This window comes from Corvus brachyrhynchos, unplaced genomic scaffold, assembly GCF_000691975.1.
Source record: "Corvus brachyrhynchos isolate BGI_N302 unplaced genomic scaffold, ASM69197v1 scaffold97, whole genome shotgun sequence".
NCBI lineage: Eukaryota > Metazoa > Chordata > Aves > Passeriformes > Corvidae > Corvus > Corvus brachyrhynchos.
In genome coordinates, this window is record NW_008239758.1 from 1,568,756 (window position 1) to 1,593,768 (window position 25,013).

The 25,013-nt window shown below is 38.8% G+C and overlaps 1 long non-coding RNA gene across 1 annotated transcript in view; it reads left to right on the forward strand.

Annotated features, from left to right (window-relative positions):
- The window catches only part of LOC108448713, a 254,468-nt gene that overhangs the window by 38,059 nt on the left and 191,396 nt on the right, over positions 1-25,013 (forward strand). Inside the window, exon 4 of the long non-coding RNA XR_001864694.1 lies at positions 23,040-23,231. This is a non-coding gene — a long non-coding RNA (uncharacterized LOC108448713). The remainder of the gene's footprint in view (positions 1-23,039; positions 23,232-25,013) is intronic.

The window sequence follows — 25,013 nt, forward strand, 5'->3', positions numbered from 1 at the left end:
AGGGAAAGGACTGCATCTGTCTATGTTGGTGAAAGGCAAAGATGATAAATCTATTCAGTGAATTTGCAACAAACATCCATAGACCAAACCACCCAATGAAGTCAATAATCTCTTCTCAGTCTGAAGCTTATAAACTTTGTGTGATTGTATTTCTTTCTTCAAACTCAAATAGTATAATTTTCCAACTTTCCTTTGATATTTTCCCCATAACTTTAGTTTCCAGTTGCAACTGTCACAGACCTTACACTTTTGAAAGTCAGTGCTGGATTTTTTTCTCAGGCAAAATGGTCTGTGATCAAGAGCAACTGATTATGTACTCTCCCTGCATGCATCAGCATGTTGATTATGTGGAATCTCATGAAGAATTACAGTCAATGCCAATCACTGTCTAGCTGAAGGTCAAATTTTACATTCCTTTACTGATGTAATCTTTTTTTTTCCTACAGTAATCTATAAACCATGTAAGGAAACTTTGGAATAGATGTTCTTAACAAAATGTATTTATGCTTTCAACTACTGTTTTGGCATGCAAAACCAGAGTTCTGTTTTTGTTCAGCATGCTATTTCTCTAATGTTTATTGATACCCGAGGAATGAAACACTACGGAGAGCCCCAGGGCAAGGAGTGTTTAAAGCTGGAGTGATGCTCAGCTATTAGGCCTGTTTTGTGCAAGGTCTGCATGTGGGTAGTGCAGAGGGATGTATCCCTGCTCAGTGCAATTCCCATGGCATTATTCACATTCATGTTGAAGCTGCTTCTGCTTGAGCATCTGGATTGTGTCACCCCTGCAGATGATGCTTTGAGGGGTTCGTGCCATGTTTGTGCCCTAAAAGTCCCAGGAGCTCGGCTCACTGGCTCAAAAGAGATTGGCCAAGAAAAGTGTATTGTTCGAACATCCTTGCTCGGTGCTGAACGTTTTCTGATTTCTTTAATTTACATTTAACATAGCTGTTTAATTGCTACCTGATAATTGCTTTGTATTAGGCTCCCACATGAAGCTGTCGTGTATCTGGCAGGTTGAGGCAGTCAACAAACACTTTAGTAGGTTTGATCAGTGGAAGGGTATCTCTGTGGAAATAGCCACACAGTGTAGTGAGGCACTGTTAACTCACGAAATGTTTGCCCAGTTCAGCCTGTAGGAAAATTGGAAAGCCAAAAAAAAAAGCAGAATAACACCTCCTACACCCCCAAAAGGAAAGGATGCTAGAGTATTCACTTCATGTCAGTTCCCTGCATTCAAAATGTCGAGGCTAGAGAATTTGAGAAGGCATTAAGCTGTATCATATATGTGACGTCTACATGTTAATTGCAGATGGGTTATCTTACACTAGTATTGTTTAGTATGTGGACTATAAATGTGGGATGGAAAGATTTCCCTCTGATACTTTATTTCTGTTAATACAAAGTAAAAGGCTGCTCTGTCCCCCAGCCCCATTCCCAGTTATCACCTGCTTAAGGACTGAACTTTCCCTTCCAGTTTCTAATATAATAATATCTACCAGTTTTCAGAATACAAAATAAGTAGTAAATCAGTTTTGCACTCTTTTTCATAATGTTCCGGTAACCCCACTGTGTCTACATGGTAGAAGTGCAACATTTCCCTGGCAAAATGGATGTGCTTTTATTTTGCTTTCTGTCCTCAAGTACAGCAGTGGACAATGGGAAGCTCACTTAAAGGGCTGGCTGGAAATGTTGCCCTGACGAGATTGCATAAGGCTTTGTACTCGGAATCGTGTCTCTGCACGTACAGGGACATACACATGGAAGGAACTGCATTCAAAGGCAGCAATCAATTTTTGCAGTGGGATATGGAGAATTCAGCAGCTTAGAGAGTGGAGGTGGATAAAGATTGCTATGCAATACCTCTCAGTCAGAAATGGAATTTTATTTCTGCCTTTGTCTTCCCTTAGATGAGATATAGATAAAGGAAACTGTAATCACTTGACCAGTATTTCTCTAGCAGATCATTGACTTGTACTTTTGTGTTAGATGCCCTAATGTTGCTAATAAGGAAGAAGCTAGGGGTATTTGAAATATCCGCTTTGAAATCACTCCTAATGGAAGAATGGAATTTTATTGTTTTGTACTTTTAGGTAATTTTCAGTATGTGCTGGAAATAAACTTTCAAAAAAACCCGAAACCCACCAAACCTGAAATCAGTTTGAATTCTGCCTACTCTGAGGCACAGAAACTCTAAGTTGGATAGTTTTTCCATCCATGGTAGATTTTATTCCTGAGGTTTCAGTGTGAGCTCAGTTGATTAGAACATGGTGCTAATATCATCAAGGGTGTGGATTCAATCCCTGTAAGGCCATTCCTGTGAGAGTTGGAGTCAATGATCCTTGTGGATCCCCTCCTGCTCAGAATATTCTGTGATTCTGGGATCAGATTCCCAGTCACCAATTCCCTTTATTAGAAGGGAAAGTGCTGTATTGTGGGAGGCAAAATCCATCTGGAGGTACCATTTCACATTTACTGACACATCCTCACACTAGCTGTAGTACACCAGCAGTCATGCTCTAATAAATACTTTTCCCATGCTCGGTAGTGGAGATGAATGGATATTTCACTGAACAGTCAAGAATTCATGAAGAAGAGACATTTTCTTACAACTTTCACATATACCAGATCTTATGGTGCTACTTAAAGGAGGATGTGGTGAGAGGAATATTTATGTATTTCTTATGAGAGCAAAGTCCACAGAAATACGGGTTCTGTTGTGTGTCAGCAGCCATGGTCACATTAAACCCAACGCTGTTTTCCTGCAATTTTGTAAGTAAACCAGGATTTTACCTACACAAAACATTTATACACTAACAGAGGTTTCTCCTGGCATGATTTATGCCAATGTGATTCTTAGCATTGAACTGATTTTTTTCTTGTTAATATTTAATGCTGGTATGAAAGGAAGGCAGAAATGGTATTTCTCATTTATTAAGTTGTATGGTCAAATTGATGCCATTCTAAGAGAGATGGAATTTCTTATTTAATTTCTTGATTTGCATAATTTAGACATAAAAGGTGAATGTGGTAAAGAGTGGGGTATCTTAGTGTGGTCTCTTTTGGGACTGCTCTGTCCAGTGTCAGTCAGCAGGATGATGGATGCGTCTGTTCAGTCCAGAACTGGGAATTCACAATTGTGGATTTCTTTAAATTTAACCATTCCCAGGATTAAATTGTGCCTAGCCCCAGTATCCTAGCTTTGTGATTAGAAAAATTAGATTTGAATTCTTAATCTTTGTATGGAGACAGTATCGTTGAAATAATTATTTTCTTAAGAAAATAAAGAAGAAGAAAATTTTCATAAGAAAATATGTAAGTAGGAACAGTCTATGCATAGTACTCCTTTAAACAACTCAGTACGAGCTGAATTGTTTAGTAAGTTATTTCATCAAAAATTATTTCTTTGTCAGAATTTAAAATTACTGCTTCTGTATTGTAATTGAGCATGTATATACCTTGTGGCTTTGCAAGTATTCTCTTCAATTCAGCTTAAAGTGATTATGGCAGGTGGCAAATCAAAAGCTCTCAATGATATTCCAGTATTTCTCACAGAAGATGAGTAAGATGAGAAAAATGTCACTAGGTCACACCACAGATCTATCTAGTCCAGCAGCAGATTCTTACAGAAAAGTATTGGAAGACCCTTTTGAGAAAAGGGTCATTTTATATTCTTACAGCTTATGGCAATCAATAGTTTAAGGACTTCTAAGTCAAAAGTTATATCCGAACTGTCACATCAAATATCCAATGATAGACCTCTCCTTCAGGAGTTTGTCTAAACCTTTTTCAAGACATTTATAGTTTAGCCCTTGCAACACCTGTGGCACAGATGCAATTTTTCACAGTTCAGTTGAATGTCACGTGAAGGAGAATTTCTTTTGGTATGTTCTGTGCTTAATGCCTGATAATCCAGCTGATGGTCCTGTTCCTGCTCTCTGTGCCCGTTTCTTTGCCCTGCTCCAGTGTGAGCCAGCCTGGCACTTGACAGGGGACATGTGCTTTTAGCTGCTCAACCAACAGTGGTGAACGTTTGAGCTTGGCTCTCACCGTGGGTGAGGTCTCCCTGAGCAGCTTTGCTCATTCTTAGACATACCTGTTGTTGCTGGGTTGTGGCACTGGTCTTCATCGGGATTATTAAGGATGGAGGTCTGAAAATTCGGAGGCTGTGAAAACAGTGCCTGTGATTTGCATGTTGTTTAATATGCAGAACTCCACTGCATTAAAAACACCAAGCTGCATATTTGCACCATAAATACTCTGTGAGATTGTCCCCTGGGTCACTTCCTCCCCACAGCCCAGCAGATCATTTTGACTGGACAGGCTTTCCCCCTAAGCATTTCTTTTTGCAGATATGCAAGTTTTGCTTCCTAAGGCATTATTTCCCTTGAGGTTGCTTTCTCTCCGAGAGGAAATTATTTATGGCTACAATAGCTTTGATGATTGTTAATGGCATATACTGTCATTAACATTTATAAAATGCTCCCCGCCCCCTAAAACGTGTCAGGATAAATTGTTCATAGCTCCAAAACTCCCTACCATTTTCCCTGTGCCAGGGAGACTCAGAGAAGAGTCAGTGTTTCTCAATAGCAGCTTTGTGTGAGCTGAGCATGAAAGAGAGGATAATGTGCCTGTTTCTAGTTCGCCTCTTCTGGGCCACCATACAGATATGAGCAGCTGCACAAAATCCTCACTCAAGCCACTTTGGGTTTGAATCAAATCCTTCTAGAGAATGATTTCACAATTTAGATGATATTTAAAGTCATCCTTGCTCTTCCTTATTTCGTGATGTATTTGGTTTGGCTCAGTTTTTCCACCTCCAGACAGGTTCATTCCAGGAACATGCTGTCTCCCAAGTGAAAGCACCCAGTGCAGGCCAAGAATATTGATATGATGATGAGTTGCTATCTCAGTATTTAGCCAGAGGAGGATTATCCACTGAAGTGTAGATTGGCTTTTACTGCTGGCTGCAGGAAAGCTGCTGCTCTGCTCTTCAGAGTTTTACTCCTTTCTAGAGTAGTAAAAGGGAGCTGTATGTGTGAGTCTAGCAAAATAATGCCACACAAGGAGTATGCAGTAAACACCCGAGCGGACAAAAGTGTGTTCACCTTGATCATTCAAAACTTTCATCATATTTTTTCCATTTTATTGCTGCATATGATATGCCCCTACTTCTAATTAAAAAAGTTTAATTTCTAGTACATGTGGATAATATCTGAGATGTAAACAGCCACGGACTTTTGGTACATATTGTTTAAAATTCCAATTTCATTGGATTTATCACTATGTGTTGTTTGGGGTCTTTTTTTTTTATTTTTTGGTGGTGTTGTTGATCATTCCATAAATATCTTCATTCCATAAATTCATAATCCAGTCAATTTGAGAGACAGTTAAAGTTAACATAATCTTTAGAGTTTGGAAAAGTGCAGATAAGATCTGTATAATATTAACGTGGCAGCATGGAATAAGGAGTGAACTAGGAAATCTGAATTTCAAATAAGCAAATTGCTCAGTATCTGTGCTTTGCTAGTGGGTAATTTGAAACATTACTTATTTATTGCCATAATAATTTATTAATAAAAATGTTATTTATTTATGACATATCCATGCATTTGCTAGGCAACTCATAAAATAAGACTGATATTTACCAAGAAATGCTTACATGCTTAGATTGCACAAAATCTCCTAGTGATAAATGGCAATATATCGCCTGTAAATCCAGGATTTTGGTGATGGAAGACTGTTGTAAAGTGTAGAAAAAATTTAATATTTTCTTAGTAGTGGAATTTTATTAATTTACTTTTGGATTTCTGCTTCATAACTCTCATTCTGTAGTTCTTATTTGTTCTCTTTGGATATTTTTCCTAATACAGTACTTGATTCTCATCTTTACACTGTACGTTGTGGGGGCATATGAAAGAACAGTCATTTTTGTATTTGAAGCTAGGAATGTCTTAAAAATTGCTACATATTTTAATGAATAGTGAATTCAAATGGTATTATATACAATACTTATGAATCTTAGCACTGTGAGCACAAATTTGAGACAAAAGTTGAAAAGCTGTCAGGTTGGGGTTTTTTTGCTTGGTTGTTTTTGTTTTGGGGGGAGTTGTTGTTTTTGTTTGCTTCAGGTTTTTTTGGGCGTTCTCTAATATTTATTTTGGGCCAAGGACTAGAAAAGTGGAAGTAGATGCATTTGGTGATGATTCTTTTGTATTTCAGTAAATACAGGGGTTTTTTGTTAAGATAGCTTTGGTTCAGTAAAATGAATGCTGTGAGAATTTACTTAATTTTACATATCCATTTTTCAACTGATAAGAACACTGGGACTGCTAAAATCAGACTTCCCTTCCTGTGGCTCAACAAATATCGTGTAACAGCAGATCTCTACCTTGATATTTAGATGATTAATTTTTATGTTTCAAAAATCACAGTAAAAATGCTGTTTGTTTTAAACTAAGGTTTTTAATAAGAATATAAGGGTTTTTTTTTTCCAAAGAGTGTCTTAGAGGCACAGTGCAGCTGTTGGTGAGAAGCAGAGGGAAATGTTAGGTCACAGGTCAGAGTACCCAGTGGTTTTCAGTTAGGATGCTAATTTACAGGCTCTGGAATCAAACCGTGTTATTTCTGCCTTGTTTAAAAATCTTTAACACAAATCTTCACATTCCAGGTGAATCCTACCACTCTGATCAGCTTCTGTGTTTATAGATGCACTGAAGGAATGTTCCATCTGAGCTACTCTTAAATGTTTACTTTAGGATGAAATGAATTACTAAACTCCATTGACTTTTAACTAGATTTCTGTTTATTTTGAAAGGTGTCCAGGCTGAGGAAAGCCTACAATCTGTTTACAGAATGTTAAAGGTATTCTTAAGTCACCTCAGTGGTGACCTCTAAGTTTCAAACTGTGAGTTTTACTGTGTTATCGTGTATTTTAAATTGTAGAAATCTCCAGTTTCCCTCAGATTGATAACCATGTAAGAATCCAGGGCTGTATTTTATGTATTGAAGCACTTTAAATCCAGCTGTGGCTGCCCAGTGATCTATTGACTGGACCAAACCTTCCTGTTCGATGCCATGGACAGCCCTTCATGTTGGTGAGACAGCTGGGAGGCCTGGGGACCTTCAGCTGGGAGTGACCCAGTGCTTGCTCCTATCCCACAGCTGGAGCTGCCACATTTGGCCACGCAATAGCCTGGTCAGCTGATGGGGACCTTCACTTCAGTCAGTGCAGTTCCCAGGAACCTTTGTGACTGGCCCTGGTAGGGGAGCAGGAGACATTATTTTGATTTTTGGAAAAGACTGGAGGGTGGAGGTTGCTGAATCAGTATTGGGCTGTCCTTCAGTAGATATGCATTCATGATAAGGCAATCGTTTGCACTATTTTTAACTGCCATTATGGCAGATAGCTTTTAATAGCTCTTGTTTTTTTTATTTTATTCAAATTAAAAGATAAAACTAAATCCACAGAATCTGCCCTTGCTCTTTTTCTTTCCTAAAGTTAAATTGATCAAGAACCAAAGAGATACACAGTTAAATGCAGTCTTATTCTAAATGCTTTTGCAAATAGGTATTTGTTTCCATGACCAAAGTGGTTGCCTGAAGACCAAGATAATCATAATCTGAAATGAAAGAGTAGTTAGCTCCTTTCTTGCTGAGATGGGAATTCATTAACGCTGTTAACGCTGCTGCCTTCTAACATTACTCTAAAATTATGAAGTCTTTTAAATGCCTTCCTTAACTCATGAATGCGTGACACAATCTGACTTTAAAGGCGTTCTAGTGAAAGAAAATTCTTCTTCTTTAGGTTGTATCTTGTGAACAAGTGACTATAATAAATTGATGTGTTGTATATTGCATGACTTTAAATATTGTAGCAGCATGAAATAAGTTAGAACTTGAATGAAGGAGCAGACAGGATAGACAGAGAATAGAATCACCCATGTCAGAGAGAGACAGAATGTGCATTCTGTGTAGCTTTCTTAACATTTGACATAGATTTTGATTGTTTTCTGACACTTTTGCAGCTTCTAGCCACCTCACATTATTTACAATGTAGGACTTGATAGAGAATTTATTTAATAAATGCAATTCATTTAATCATTGACTGTGCTAATGCCAAAACAAATCCACCTTACAACTGTGAATCACAAACCCACTGGGATGTATCAGTCTATCTCTGCCACAAAAGCTCACAGAAAAGATGGCCTTTGCAAAGTGCTTTGAATATTAATGAATCAGGCCCTAAATTTTACAAAGCCAGTGCAGCTGGAAGCGAGCATCATCCTTGATGGTGTTCTGACATAATTCTGTTCAGCCTTGGGAGTCAGTTGTCACCAAATGAGAATTTGACTTCACTGAACATTAGGTTTGTGATCTAACATCTCATCTGCTGCATTAAAGATGTTTACATGCTTGCCCTTCTGATGCTAGGATCTACCTGTGTGTCTTTTCCTGATATAATTCCAGTCTTCAAATATTTATAGGCAGGCTCAAATAATCTCATTTTTTCTGAAGACATTGTGGTATCCTCTCCTGGCAATTTCCAAAACCAGTACTTGTTCTGGTCTTAAACAGCACTGGGGAAGTTAAATAGAAGGAATGGGGTCCCCTGGTCTGATGTGCTGGGCTTGGTGTGCTGCTCCAGTGTGTGCCTGGCAAGAGTTTGATGGAGAAGAGCTAAACTAAAGCTGTGTGGGTCTTTCAAGGTATCAAAGAACTGCAGATAGAAAAGAATGTAAGAGATTTCTACCCCATCCTCATAAGATGTAAAAGTCATTAAATGGCAGCATGATTCAGTGTTCTATGTTTTCAAAGCATGTTTCACTTCTGTTCAATTCTGTGAACAGAATTGTTCCTTATTGCCAAAATCACAGTGGTACTTCAGCCATGGAAGCGCTGCCTGATGAGCTTGACCAAAGCATGCCCAGGGTGAGGGAACCTGCACCCCTCATTACACACAGAATTTCACACTGCAGGATTGTTTCCTGGTGGTTTTCAATCTTCCTTCCTACAATCAGCATAGGGTCATAGAGTTGTTTTTAGAGGTGGCAGTTTGTGAGGCGGTTTCATCAAAACCTTACAAGAATTTTTGTGTATTTAAATACAGCTATCTTAATAATGGTGTGTACTTCATTGGTGTTGCAGCCATTCCTTTTTTTCCTTGATTGTTCATTTTTGTATTAGAATGACAGTCCTGTCTCTGAGATGTAAATTAGATGCAAAGGAAGCAAAGCATAGTTTCTGAATTCCTGACAGGCAAGCAGAGTGGTAATGCAGAAGGTAAAGATGTTTCGAGGGCCATGACATTGAGAGTCTTCTGGGGCATCTGTCACTACTTCACAGCGTCAGACGACAAGATTGCAAATCTGAGTGTCTTAGCTTTCAGCCCTGAATCTGGACAGAACTGCGTGGTACAGGGGGATAAAATCAGCCAGATTCTTTGTGGTTAAGTCATGGTAGGATTAGGAAATCTTTGGTCTTCCTGCTCTGTGTAAGGTTTTCTGTTGCATTCATCCCTGTTCAGAGTGCAGAGCAGACGTGCTCATGGAGATCATACACTCTGGTCACAGGTGACAAAAGTGCCTGATGAGAATGTATGCTACTAAAATGCAAGATGTAATTAAAACAAATCTGCCCTCACCGAAGTAATAGAAAATGCAAAATAAAAGCTGCTAATGAAAACATTTTATCTTTATAATTGTTCATTCATGACCACAGGCTAATGTAGCAGAGCCAGGGGCAAGGGGCAGGATACAGGATGACAGGATGATAACAAAGGTATTGCAAAGCCTTTTCTACCCACCCCCCTTCATTTCTGCACAGTGACATCACAAGGCTGGGCCCTGTTTAGCGGCAGGAAATAAGATATTTTGCCACCGGAGCATAAACATGTTCAATTTCCCAGTTATCATAAAATTGCCAACTGTTCTTTCTGGAAATTCTCTGCTTGTTTTTGTCTGCAAGACATGCATTTTGAATGTTTCTCTTGGTGGTCGTGCTGTGGTAACAAGATGCTTCCACCTCAAGGCACTCAGTTACCCACAGTAACAAATACCAGCATAATTACCCTGAAGACACCAAGAGCTTCCTCCTTTTTAGGCCCTGTACAAGGACAGAAGGCGAACTAAGCACTGCTTATCTCTGCTTCCTCACACAAATGAATGACATCTCTAATGAGAGCAACAAAGGCAATGCCAAAATTATTACAATTAATCAGTCATTCAATCTGTGCTGGAGGAGTGAAGGCAATTCAGAGGAAAAGGGAGAAAGCAGAATGTGTGGGTGTCAAGAACTGAGGACACAGATTTATTGAATGAACTTAGCTAAGAATCACATGTATAGTGGAAATGTCCCCACTGCATGAGAGGCAGTATCTAAAGCTTTCCTGATCAGCAGTTACCACGAAAGGAAGCTGCAACTCTTACTGGATTTTGTCTTATCCTTGCAGCTTTGTTGTAGCACAACAAAGATCATTAATCTTTTGTATTATTAAGAGGCCTGAATCAGGACACAATTTCAGTGGACACGTACAAACACCACCTCCCTTCTTTTTTGTGGAAAGACTTTACCATTACAGTGAAATACAAAAGGGCTGGCAGGAATCTCCTGTGAGGAGCAGCTAGGGACTTGGGGATTATCTAGTTTGCAGAAATGAAGACTGAGGGATGACCTCATTGCTCTCTACAGCTTCCTGGGGAGGAAGGTAGATATCCAGTGAATTGTTCAAATCTGCTCTGGGGGAGGTTTAGATTGGACATTGGGAAGAATTTCCTTACCAAGAGGGTGGTCAAACACTGGAACAGGTTTTCTACAGAAATGTTCCCTGGGCTGGTCAGTGTTTGAGAGGCACTTGGACAATGCCCTCAACCATATGGCCAGAGAGCAGCACTAGATGGTGGCTGCAGGTCCCTTCTGAGTGAAACAGTCTGGTCTGTTCTTTGTGAGCCAGCAGAGTGAAGGCCTCAAACACAAGGGATGAGAGCAGCCACTCTGCAAGGCTGGTCCTCTGTTCACCCTTAGCCTCATCATCACCTGCATCGTCCTGCAGCCCTCTGAGCAGGCGAGGTGTTTAGGAAGGGACTGGGAGGAAGACAGTGATATTGTTGTTTTCTGTGGTGTTCATGAAGATTCTCATCCACCAGAGAAGGATGAAGCCAAAGATGCTTTACTTCAACTTTGATGAGCAGGTACAGGAAGATTGATTTTCCTCACTGAAGGTGGAAGAACCCTCTCAAGACACAGCACAAGATGGTGAAGGCAGTACCACATTACACAGTCAGTGTGACTGAGAATGCAGCAGCATCTCCTGTGCACCTTTATTTTATTACATTAGAGAAAGGTGGTAATGTGGTACAGGAGATGCTGGGGAGACACAGCCTAGAAAAAGTATTTTGAACAATAAGAAGGAAAATAGATCACGGTTATATTATGTAGAAATAATCTGTGAGACTGTGAAGAGTCCCAAACCAGTTCCTGCCATACTATTTTATTTTTACAGTGCCCAGTGAAATGCATATTCAGTTTGCTCTGCCAGCATTATTTAAAATGCATCTTCACAATGGCATGCCTGCCCTCATATCCCTGTACTTGCCCAGGCTTTAAGTCAGTTAGTCAGCAAATAAACATTATAGAAACCTTCAGGGTTTTTTTTATTTTCTATGGTGTGCTTTTCCCTGATTCGTCTGATATTGCTGTTAGATCCACTGTGCTACTCGTACAGGGCAGCTTGGAGCCCACCACGAGTAAAATTCTGTTGTGGAAATTGCAAGTTATAGTTCCAGAGAACTACCATGTCTTTTGGTCTGAGTGGAGGATTTGTGAATGTTGTTTTGTTTAAAAATAATTGGTTTGATTTAGAATATTTTTTGTTTATATCACTTCGGTGCTTTCAGTTTGTGTGGTTCCTCTTGAGATCTGGCTGGGCAGTTTTCTAGAACCTGCCTTTGGGCTGGGCAGCACATGCTGCGTGTCCCCCTTGCACCTCTGCAACCACTCAGAGTATAAAGTGGAGAGATCAAGTTTTTATGTTCATTACCCCTCTCCTTCCCAGCTCTTTTACCTACTCATCGTAGAGTGGGTAAAATATTCAGAATATTTGGAAATATTACAATGTATGGCTAAGGACAAAAAAGTTAGAAGCTCCATGTATTTAGAGAGCCATCCAATTTATGAATCTGGTTTCTGCATTCCCTGTTCTTGGTTTCTTCCCTCAGCTCAAAGCTCTCCTGAGATCACGCTATTTGTTTATCTTGATTTCACAAACTAGATGTTACTCTTATAAACACAATATAGAGCAAGCTGCTGTATATTTTGGAGCATAGTTCTTTGGCCTGTGAGTGGATTTCTTAGATAATTCTATAATTATCCAGTGAGGGTTTGAGAATGTCCTGCAAAAAACTGTGTCAACATAAAGGAAGATTGTTAGTTTATTTAAATTTCACCAGAATCCCACTACATAATCCCACTACAGGCAGGGGAAAAGTCTTAGATCTAATCTGAAATTGCTTATGACCTTGTTGGGGGAAGACATAGGAAAATGAGTGTTTCTGTTAGTTTACCAAGAACAGCCTAGTTTCTACCAGATTAAAAATGTAATTTCTGAACATCCATAAAAAAGTAAAAAACTGAATGATAGCTCAGATTTTTCTAGATTTTTCCAGTGCGTCAATGTCACCTTCAGTCAGTGATTGCAGGGAAAATGCCAGATGCCCAGCAAGTAAATAATTTAGCTCAGGCTGTGATTGTTAATTACGATCAGTCCTAAAGAATTTGGTAGAGATGATGATCTCTTCAAGCCATGAGGAAAAAAAAATAAATCAAAGGGATTAGACAAAGAATGTTCAGAAAAGGAGAATAAAAGAAAAAATTCCAAAAACTTCCATCTGTGAAAAATTATTGCAATGAACTTTTTATTATAAAGTACTGAGGGACAAGTGTTAAGGGGTAATTTCCTGAAGGACTGTTTCCAGACTCTAAATTCTTTATGCAAAAGAAAGTGCTAAAAGGTAATAATTAATCATTCCCGTTCAAATCTTCCAGGCATTGCATGAACAAGATTTAGCTGCATAAAACCTGTGGCTAAATCCCATGCCATGTTGAAAAGGTATATGATATTATCTCCATCAAAAAACCCAGTGCCGTGGCAGAAATACTGGAGCCAGTTCCTGTGGGAAAATGGTTGTGATCTAAGGGCTGTCAACTGCTCTAAGATATCGTTCTCATTTCTGTGTCTCCACATTACTCTCAGGTTTGGGCTACAGCACAATGGGGTTCACATTTTCTGTTTACTGTGCAGCATTTGATCACCCAGGAAAAGGAAGGAGCCAGTAAATATATGATGGATCCCTTCACGTGTGGACCCTTAGTTATAGGGTAGACTTATCACATTAGGAATTATTATTTTATCATTTCATCGTGTGACTGCCTGAAAGATTGATGACCTCAGAGGTGTGTGTACAATTCCACTACAATTCCATAACATTAAAGTGTTTGTGCTCTGGTTTGGGTTTTTTTTTTTGTACATTCTAAGGCAAATCTGCAATATAATATTGGGATTAAAATATCTATAAGTTGTGTTCCTGACATGTTATTGGCATGGTACTGTAGAACTACTGCAGTAGAATAATGTAATGCTGCTTTTGTTTGTCAAAATGTCTTTTCCTATTAGCAAAAGAAAAATCTATTCTTTCCTGCTGCTGGAACTTCCTTATCCCCAGGGACCCATGTGGAAGGTGGTTTCCAGAGAAAACGTAGAGGTTTCTGTCCTATTTCACACTCTTTTCCTCTCTCTCTCTCTCTCTCTGGTTCTCACAAAAACGTTTTTGGATACTTTGTAGTTTGAATGAACACGGAGAAGGAGTCATTGTACATCGCTACCATTCACACAGGCATGATGGGGATGCACACTTGGCTGGTGCCATCAAGACAGTGCCCAATCTGGTTTTATGCCAAAGGGTCCTTTGAGAAGTGTTCTACTGAATCTGAGATGTGGAGTTCCTGTCAGGAGATGGGGACAGTCTTCTGCAGGATATATTTAGTCTTTTAAAATTGTGGTTTTACATCACCAAATTAGGCAGGAAAGATAGTGCTATTTAAAAAACAATGCACAGAGTTAATGGATATGCAGGCTGAACTTTGGGTCCAGAGGATTTTAAAATCCCTCTGAAATGTCAGCTTGATATTAGTGTCTGATTGCTAATTGCTTATTTAGTATTGAAGTATAACCTTGATTATAGCCTTCAGTATTTAAATGACATAAATATAAGAGAATTAATAACGAGGCTAGTAATGGTGAACAGGCCAGATATCTTACCAAGGGTAGACATCTCATCTTGGTGAGGTATTTAAAATGAGAACAAATTTCCTCACCATACTTAAACCGTTCCTTCTCCTTTAAAGGGATTATTGGCTTTCTTTCCAGCTGTTATTATGTTTCTATATACTGTACTAATCTGTCTCTTATTTGACATAATGTAACTCATTTTTTGGGAAGAAAATACATGATGCAGGTTATTTTTGCATGGTCTCTAAGTATGCTGATCTGTTTGACCTTAGTGTATTCCTCTGCCTAGGCAGGACTAGCTTCACTTGCAGTGTGTTTGAGCTTGAGTGACAGAGGGGCTGGTTTGAACTGAATGTGGTTGTAGAGCACTGTAATGACTTCATTCTGTGTGTTGCTGCCCTTAGTGTGCATGGACAGGCCAGAGAGAACGTACTGAGAATTTACTGCATCAGTGGTGTTTGCATGGTTCCTTCACTGCCTTCAAACAAAGCTTCCCATCCCATGAGGGGCTTCATGGCTGTGTGTCCTCTTCTGCTTGGGACTCTGAGAACAGCATCCCCCACTTTGCTCCTCAGGAGCTGGTGGGCAGCCAGAATTGGTCCCTTTGCCATTGTGCCCTTGGAGGTGGCACCAGCTGACAGTGCTTCGTAATTGTACTCTTTGTTTAACAGCCACCCAGGGGTCTGCTGAGGTTCTGGGAGATTTTGAAAGGAAGGATTGAAAGGAAGCCATTCTAGAGGCTTTTACTAGAGAGACGAATGAGCACTGAACAGTACTGGTGAGGCTGGAATTCTTGTACAAAGAAGCAAAGCTGGATCTGTAGCAGTCAAAAACTCAGATAATTGGTGGCAGTGCATCCTGTCCCTCATCTGCTTCTGCCAGGATGCAGCTTGTGCTGTCATCTACTCGAAGCAGATTGCAGTGTCCCAGAAGTTTGACCAAGCTTCAAAGCTTTGACTATCGCAGTGGAGAGCGTTGCCCTCAGCAGACATCCATTTGCTCCTAATGTGGAAAATACAGTCTGCAAAGCTAGTTTGTTCTTTTTTTCAGAGTTCTGGTCTACAGACATGTTCTCTAAAGAAGTGCCATGAAGTATGGTGATAGCTGCTGGCACAGCAAGAGAAGAGAGAGTTCAGACTAAAGTCATCAAATAAAACAATTTAGTAGAAAACCTTTAACGGTGCTTTTTAGCTCATTAGAAGGAAAACACTGGGTCAGCCCTTTTAAAATTGTATTTTCAAAAGGGTGGCAGAAAACAGTATAGCATTTTTTCTGCAGGTTCCTTCTGAGTGGACTCCTTTGAGTAGCTAAAAGAAATATTATCTCCATTGTTTAAATGTTGTTAAAATATGGGGCTGGTTTTGCAATCAATTTCTTATGCAGTGCTTTGAGTGGGTGAGAAAGCGTGCTAGGGCAGTGTGATGGGTTATGACTTCAAACCTTGAGGAGCTGAGAGGCTGGCTAAATACTCCTCTGGAGTTCTGTGCTAAGATACTGTCTGTCCTTTTGAAGGACAGATACTGCCTGTCCTCCTGTCTTCTTCCTTTTGAAGAACACCAGCTTAATCTATGATATTCTGTATTCCTGAATTATTTAGGAACACATAATTATGTAGGCAAGGAAAATAATTCAGTCTGAATGTTCATCTCAGGAAAGTTCTTTCAGGTCACCTGTTTGATGCTTTTTCATACTTTTTTCAAAAAAGAGAGTGTTTATGAGAAGGGATCCACAGATCCTGCTCTTGGTGAGATGCTGGTCCAGAAAGGAGTCTTGGTTTTAAAGAACTTTGACTCCACAAGTTCTGTGGGCTTCAGCTTCTGTTGCTATATTTGAGGACCAAATTTGCATTTGGAGCCAAGAAAATGCAGTAAAGCCATGTGAATTGCTGTTCAGTCCTGGCACAACTGAAAGGCAGAGGTTATTGTTTGCATCAGCCACGCCACATCTGTTTCTTCTTGCTACCTTCACCAGCTTTATCAACCTAGATAAAATAAGAAAAATCTCACCTTATTGCTCAACCATGGCAAGCTGAGGCTTTCTGAAAATTCAGACTTGTGGTTTTCTATTGCTAGATGATTAGCTAGTTTTCGTTTATGCCTCTGAAAACCTACAAAGACCACAGAGTATTTAGTTAGACTTTCTCCTTTTTGTTTAAAGGAGAAGATTCAGGTAATGAGGGCTGTAAACCTGTGCAGAGATGCATGATGGTAAATTTCAACATACCCACTTGTGCTTTGAGATTGCTTTTATCTTTATCTGTGCTCACGCCTCAATTTTTTTTTCAGATTCTCAGTTTCCAGTAACTTAAATAACCAGTCTGTGTAAACTAAAAAAAACCAAAACCAATGGAGCCAAACAATAATTTCATTGGCAATCACTTAGCTGAAGATTATTAGTTGTCAATCATTTTGGGGCTAAGTTTTTCATACCTCAAAGACCAATAATATATAATTTAGACTTGTGAATCACAGGATCTTTTGGAAAGTTGAACTAAAAATCAGACTATGATTTTGCAAAAAAACCTTTCAGTTGTTCAGTGAATCCTGATGTTGCTAACATTAAGAGGGCAAAAGCACTGAGGACCTTATTGGTTAAAGTTCATATCCAATAGAATGGGACTCTCTGATGTGACTGAGTGTTTTTTATTACACGGGGTTTGTTTGAAGCACATCTTTCTCGTAGACAGTACCCCAATAAAATGTGTGGTATCAGTAGGGCAAATGTTAGAAAGTTTCTGGTTTTTTCCGAGTGGTGATCTCAGTCTAAATGGCCAAGAGCATTTCCATTGCATTCTGTGTATTTTTATTTCTGGATTTCGTTGTCTATTCATCGAGAATGCCTGGAATTGCAAAGATAATGGCATTGAAATAAATGCTATTAAAGCACTTTAAGAACTTCTGGTAAACTGATTTATATGCAGCAGCTGTGGGGTAAACTGAAACAGTAATTGACCCCATTGCCCTTTTCTGGTTGTTGAAGGTGGAGTAATCTCAGGAGGACCTGTTCATCTCTGCCCCACAGTGCGAGATGACTGCAGAGTCATTGCAAGGAATTCAGGTTTAGGCTTATAAAGATTTGTCACTAGCCACTGGATATCATTGGGCTCAATAAAATCAACAAGCTTATAATTAGTCTGAACTATCTAACAGTAACCTAATTTAAAAATGCAAATAATAAAAACATCTACCATAACATTAAAAATTTCTTAAAATATTACAGCTTCAAAGAAAGAGTGCTGATCTTGAAAAGCTTGATGCCAATTATGTGCTTCACTGAATTAAAATGAACTCATATTATTAATAAAGACTCAAATGATCTAGTCTGCTAGTCCAACCTTTCATCACCTCATACTTTCATTAGAAATGAACTTTTCAATTACCAACTGTCTTTCAAAACTTAGTACTGAGTTCCAAAATTAAGTTTTCCAGACTGTGATTCAGTCACAGGAACTTAAGTAATACAGAACAATCCTGCAGAATTTGACACTGTTACATGTCATTCTCTCTTGCTGCTTCTTGCGTCTTTTCACATTAAGTGATCATCTTGTTCGGGCCACTGACAGTGGAAACTAAATCCAGCTGAGCAGGGACTTTTAGAAGAATAAGGCTCAGAAATAACCCAGATATATACAAAGAGTAACATCTATCGAAGGTAATATTGAAATCTGAAAATTGAAATGCAGCTGTCAGCTCTTCTGATGACTGCCAGAAGCAATGGATGGAATGAAAAATATTTGAGAAATCTTTGCGCGTTTTCTTTTACAGTTTGAAGAACATTTCCTTATTGGAATATTTTATTCTAATGATCCTAAAGGAAATCCCATTGATTAAGCTGAGAACATTTGACATGTGAACCATTCCTGGTCTTAGTGAAGTTCTTGTTCTGGGAATTGGTAGATGAGGGTTCTGCAGCTAATTTTGTACTGGAATTTTTGTTCAATGTTGAACAAAATCTCTGAAGATTTTTATAGATATTCAAGCTGCCTGCAACACTCCTCATTACTTTTAATGTCTATTTTTTATCAGACTATAATACTACATACCATAGTTGGTGGGATTTGTCTTAGGCGGGTCAGGTACTCTTAATCTGGGAGTTTTAGTTATAACCAAACTATAGAAAATAAAAATTAAAATAGAGATTGTCAAGTAGTTATCACATACATTTACACCCATATCTGCTATGATACATAAGCAATTATAAAAAAAGAATGGAGTGGTGGAAATATTGGAGTGTTTTGCAGAGAACTCTGTATCAAATGGCTCTGCAGAAGCAGTTGCATCTTCTCTCCCAAAGCAGTTCAAACACTGTGTTTGAGCTAAATAGATTTACTGTAAAATTAATGGTGATCTATAAGGGAGAAAACCAAAAAGGTTAATATGGTGTGTTCCTGGAAGTTCCTTTGAGCTGAGTTCATGTACACTCAAGGACGTCAAAATTTTTATTGAGAGCTTACTTTTTAATTTGAATGTTGTATTTTTATTTAAAAAGTTGTAAAAAATCTGTCAGGAAAGAGTAAAAGACTTTGGAAAATATTCAAATAACTATTTCCTTAAAAGGTAAGCCAAAAATACAAATGCTGATTGCCTCAGAGGAAAGTAGTAAAATTATATAGATTATGAATCTAATAGGAAATTGGAGAAAGGAAGAAAAAAACCACCTTAGAACAAAAGCCTTAGCATTATATAATGACATTAAGTTGCAGGATATTTTGGTGGGGGGTACTGTAAGCGACACAGCTTCTGTGCCTCTTACTCCTCCAGCCTCATTCCCAGCTATCTCCTAGCTGGGAGTTGTTCTTCAGCAGCTTCCTTCTCCTGGATATTACTCTGGTCTCTCTGCCCAGAAGTCTACTTGCTCTCCGTTTGGCCTCCATCTTCTTTCTTCTGGCCCAAGTTTTCTGGGCCTCAGTCTGTCTTTTCCCTGCACTTACACAGTTTCTTTTCCATTCCTCAAGCTCCTCTTCCCAGTCTGTTCCCTAAAAGATTGGTGCTCTCCCTGGATATTTGAGTTTGAGAGCTGCCTCTTGTGTGTTGCTTGGACTTAGTAAGGCGAGTATTGAAATGGCAGCAAAGACCTCTTGCCTTCGTTCAGATTGTTCGACTCCGATTTGGCACTGAGCTGTAATTGCAGAGAAGGACCTTCCCAGGCCCCTGGAGCACGTCCAGTACAGACAGAAAGGTTGGGAAGTAGAGCAGCTGAAGTTCAGGAAGTACTGGCTGTGCACAAACCACAAGGCTTGAAGTTGAACGTTTTTGAGCTGCTTTTCATTGAGAGTGCAAAAGGCACAAGATCTCTGCCAACTTGCAAGTCCTTGCTCTAAAGCATGGGACTTTTTAAAGAAAAGACTTCAGAATCTTTTAACATTCTAAGCAAATGCTGTTTCCCGTTGCCTTTTTCTCAGGAACAGCTGCAGTATTTTGACTGAAATTGTCCCGGAAATTCGGGCCAAGGGAGACACATCACCCAGATGATCCTAGCTTTCTCCGTGGTGCCAGTGATTGAGAACAGGGTCTTTACTAGGGGCACTGTGCCAACCTTAATTGAATTGTATTCTGTCAGGGAAAGTCTTTTTCTGTCTTTCTCTGCAGGTGTTTATTTCTTAATTCCTTTACTTTCAGTATCTGTTCCTTAAAGCTTGTTGCTCTCTTCATCTTTCAGTAAGCAAGCAGTGACATGAGAACACTTGACATCTACAGTGAAGTCTGGCTCTCAGTTCCATTTGAAACCCAGCACAGGAAACTTAGTTATCAGAATCCTTTTGAGTAAAAATTATTATTATGTGGGAGGAGCTCAACTTGATTGTTAGATTGCCAAGCTTTGTGCAAAACTGTTTACATTTACAAGCCAGCAAAATTGATGTGGAACACTGTGATACACAACCAAGAACTGCTTTTTTTCCCAGTCTCTTTCAAGATAGAATTTTTTCTGTTGTCTGTTTTTCATTAAATCCAAATGACTACCATTATTTATCAGCTATTTCAGAAAATGTTAAAGGTTATATTGGAGAAGATTTTTTGATCTGAATTTTAGGTTTGTTTACAGCACCTTGGTTCAGAATTGCTGTTTTCGTGCTGGGAACACTTGAAATCACTCCTAGGTACGCTTGCATTGAAAATATGTATGTACACATGTTTAAATTAGCATGTTTGTACTGTGATAAACACAACTGAGCACAGTGAGCTGGCAGGGCATGTGCTCTTCCACGTGTGGCTGTGCAGAACATTCACTGCTCCTCTACCTATGTGAAATATCTGAAACACTTTTATGCAAAGATATTAAATGCAATAAGTTTCTAATTCCCAATTATAAAGTTTTGATGTTTTTGTCAATAGAACCTTATTTGTCTTGCCCTGGACTTGGAATAGCAAGAAAGACTGCATAAGCACAAAGAATTTGGAGGCACAAGAAGGACTGAAAAATCCTTCATGTAAAAAGTACAGATTGAAGATTTGGCAATGGGGTACATGGGCATCTGTTCCTAGACACAGCCTTGTGCTTAGACAGGGCTGATCATGATTGAGTTTGGTAATACTTCTGGTCTCCAGCTTGTGTGGAGCCACCTAATGAAGACCAGATCACCTGGCACTGATTGACACAACGTTTAACTGAGACATGGAGGAATGACAGGATGTGGAGGCTGACTGACCTCCCCATAGGGCCCATATGGTTGAGCTTTCTGGTTGGTTTATATATTGAAGACAATGCACAAACTGTGTCTGTTCTGTACTCCCTGTGTACCTAAATGAAGTATTTTGTCCTCCAGAATTATTACTAAAAGCTTGTTCCTCTGCTTTATTAGTTGTTACATCATGGGAAGATCTGCTTTGTCCTGTCTGCATACTGGGTTCTCCTATTATCAAAATGTACCCTAACACCATTTTAAAGGGAAGATAAAGACTGAAAATGTAGCTTTGTCTATTATAATTTTTCAACTTTATAGTGTGGTTTTCTAAAGGGCTGAAGGTATTTGGTGACATTTACTCTATGTGGAAGAAGCTGGAGCTGGTAAAAGGTGTTAACAGAGGATGGAGAGCACGTATGCATCATAAACTTTTTCACAATTTAAAGTTTTTCATTTTGAGGCAGTCCATCATATAATTTAATATCATGATGACACTAACAGTGAAAATGCTCCAGCTTTCTTTATTAAATTGTTTGAGCTTTAATAGCAAGTGCCTGTGATGACAACTTCCAGATCTCCTGGGAAAGTGTGGTATGATTCAGGAATGTCTGTCACCCAGTGCTGTCTTGTTTATGGTGTAGGTATTTTTTTCTGAGTAGCAGCACTTGTCTGGGATGGCTATGTGAATTACCCCTTACGAAAAGACCTAAAATATTTCTATTACTTACTTGCAATTACTTGTATTAAAACATTTATTGCAGCATTTACTATTTCAAAGGCCCTAAATGGAATTATCTGTGAGAAAGTTCATTATTCACAAAAACTATTTTTGGAGATGTTTGTGGTCAATCAGTATTATTTTTCTGTATCATTTACATTAGAAGTGAGCACGTGCCTAAAAGATAAAATGTCATGTAAATTGATGACTTCCCATAGCTGGTGGTGGAAAACGGGGTATGTAAAGTTGATAGCACCCCCCCTGCCTCCACTGGGAGCTGCTTCTGCACACTTAAGTTTTAATTCTGGACTCGTAACTCTGAACTTCCAGACTGATTCTTTAGATTGGAACTGCCAGCTGATGGGCAGGGGGAAGGGAGTTTATCCATCCATATGAAATATCAAATAACATCCCGAGATGTCACCTCTTAACATTTTGCTTAAATGCCATGATATTCTAAGCAGTTGCCTGAAAATCGTGTTGAAATGGAGCCATTTGCAAGTTTGCAGACATCTATTAATGGTTACTGCTGATAAATGACAATGAATAAATTACTTGAGGAATAGCAAATTTTCTTAGTGTAATGTATTCTAAGACCTGCAACTTCCTCCAATAGAAGTTTTTTTCCGTAAGAAGTGTTTGTGTGCTTTGAGCTGAGTACAGGCACTCCCTTACTGCTCTGAAGTGGGTATTTATGAGGAGTTTACATATTGCCACAGAAGTTTGTACTGATGATTTGTGCAGGACAGGTAGGCAATTTATTTTGGGCTATGAGCTCATGGGCAAGGCCTCTGAGAAAATTGTCAGTTTGTTTGCTACGTGGGAAACTTTCTTGTGCATGTTCATACCCTGATATATGAAACAAGATAAATTGCATTTTTTTTTACTGAGAGATAAGCACCCTCACCTGTTTATGAGCTGAAAACACGCACAGTTACCATGGAATAAGTGATGCAAATTAGTTTTCTCTTTAGCAAAGTGTTTATGTGTCTATTGTCTCTCTGATAAAATTGCTTCAGAATATAGTACCATCAGGCAATTATGGAACTGATATGGGAAGGAAAGTTTCTCTTTAATCTCCATCAAATGCTAATTATAGAGCAAAGGGGTTTCAGTTCTAGATTTATTTTTGTAATGCTTTGAAGCATGAGGATGCATGCTTTTTATTCAGTTTTCCTGTAATAAACTTGTTCTTCTCCTCATTATCCATAGATGTCTAACCTGTCTAGTGGCTGGTATGAATACCTAAAAGAAGGAAATTAAAAATTCACTTTCTGTGTTCTTTCATGCTGATGAAACTCAGTGAAATGAATAATCATTTAAGCAAAATACACAAAAAAAAAAGAAGTAAATTTAACAAAATTCAAATGTATTTAAAATTTCAACCCCTTTCTTTTACTTTTTTCCTTTTGCAGTACTTGCTGTCTCTCCTAGAAATCCAAAGAGAACATATGAGTTATCAGGAAATGGATGCATCAGTACCCTCCAGAGGCAGAGTTCAGTTGGGGAAAACTCTGAGATATGGAGAACAGGTATCAATGAACATAAACAATACTGCTGTGAAAAGAGGGAGTTGGGACTACTCAAGGCTCACATGAATTCCTACAGTAAGTACAGCTTGAAGGTTAAAGGGGCTCCTTTGGGCAGAAAAGTCTTTGAATAGTGTATTTTTAAACAAAGTCATTTTCATAAGTGTTGAATCTGAATCTCAAAGCCAACTTGATCTGTGTAAAATTCAGCCAGAGGATATCCTAGTAAGTTCAAAGTGAGGCTTAATGGAATTGCACCTTGATGCAGAAACCCTTGGCATTTTTGTGGCCAACAGTATTTTAGGAGCAATATGGCATTTAGACAAAATCATTAGGAAGGAAATGAACAGTGTGAATTGTGAAGTTCTTTATTTGGCAATACTGAAAAGCAGATGTGAAACACATGGCTGAGAGATATTATGCAGGGTTTTTTGGGGGATTTTTAAATTTAAATAAAAAGAAATTCAACTTCTTTTGTGAAGGTCAAATCTGGAAAGAAATACGAGATGTAAATAAAATATGAGATGTTTTCTTTGGAACAAACAATACATTTAAAAATCAAATTTCTATTTAGAAATGTTAGAAATCAGTTCAGCATTGTTTTGATATTTCCTTCTTTTTATTTTGGCCAGGCCACACTTTTTTAGTCAAATCACTGTCCAGTGAGTGAGGTTTTTTCCAAATTGGTTAAAGTCTGAATGAGGCTCAATTTTACAGCCAGACCTATGAATCTTTATGATATCAGCTCAAGTTCCAGCAGCTAAACATGATTTCAGTTTTTGTTGATTGGCATACGAGGGGCAGGTGTAATGCTTACAACAAAAGTTATAAAAAAGAATGTCCTGCTTTTCTATAGCTGATATTCACACTCATAGTACAGATCTCTGCATTTCAGTTTGAAAAGCAGACCTGGTACTCCGGAGGCGATCTAAACCAACTGTGTGGTGTGTGTTCTTTGAAAGTTCTATTTATTTTAAAACTCCAGAGGGACAAAACATCCGTTTTCAGCCTGCCGAACACAGTGAACTCTCTGTGTTCTCTTTCACCCTTTTTCATCAGGGCTGCTGTGATACCAAATCAGTGAGAGCTCAGTAAGGTGTGATAATACATGATAAAGTCGCTGAGAGTAGGAATTGCCAGATGAGTTGATTTCTTGCAGTATTTTGTGTCCCGACTGCTATTTGAAGGTCTAAAGGAATATCTGTTTTCCATTAGGTGCTCGTGTTTTATTTGTTTCCTATGGGATACCTGCTTGGTTTTTATAATCCATTAGCATCTGTTATAAAGAGATTATGTATTTATAACCTCAGGATAAACCAGTAATTATCCTAAAGGTGTCACTGACACTCTGCACTGTTAAGAGTACCAAAAGACCTGTTCTGATAGGTACACTGGATAATCTGCTGCCCTTTTTATTGAAGAACCTGAGGGGTTTGTATTGGCTTTTTAAATGTCATATATGTTTGGAAAACCCTTTTTGCCTCATGGTTGGATATAATAATTAAAAGATAGAGGTAACAATACAGAAGATATCTCCTGTGTATGCTCTTCTGTGCAACTGCAGCACAGTTCCTGCTTTAGATCCCTCTAGTGTACAAACATAGGAAGATGCTTTCGGAAGGCAGTTATACCTTAGGATGTCCATTAGCATTTCCCAAAGCAATTTGTGTCCTTTCTTGTGTGACAGAGATATCGATCAAACGCCTGCTGAGTTAAATGGTCGCAGCTTAATCATGTAAACTTGTGGATTGTGGATTCTACTGCTGGGAGTCAATGCTGTAATATTTCTCTACCCTTGACAGAGAAATCAGCGTGCTGATTTCTGCCTGCCTTCCAGTTGATTCTTCCAAGCTCTGTGCC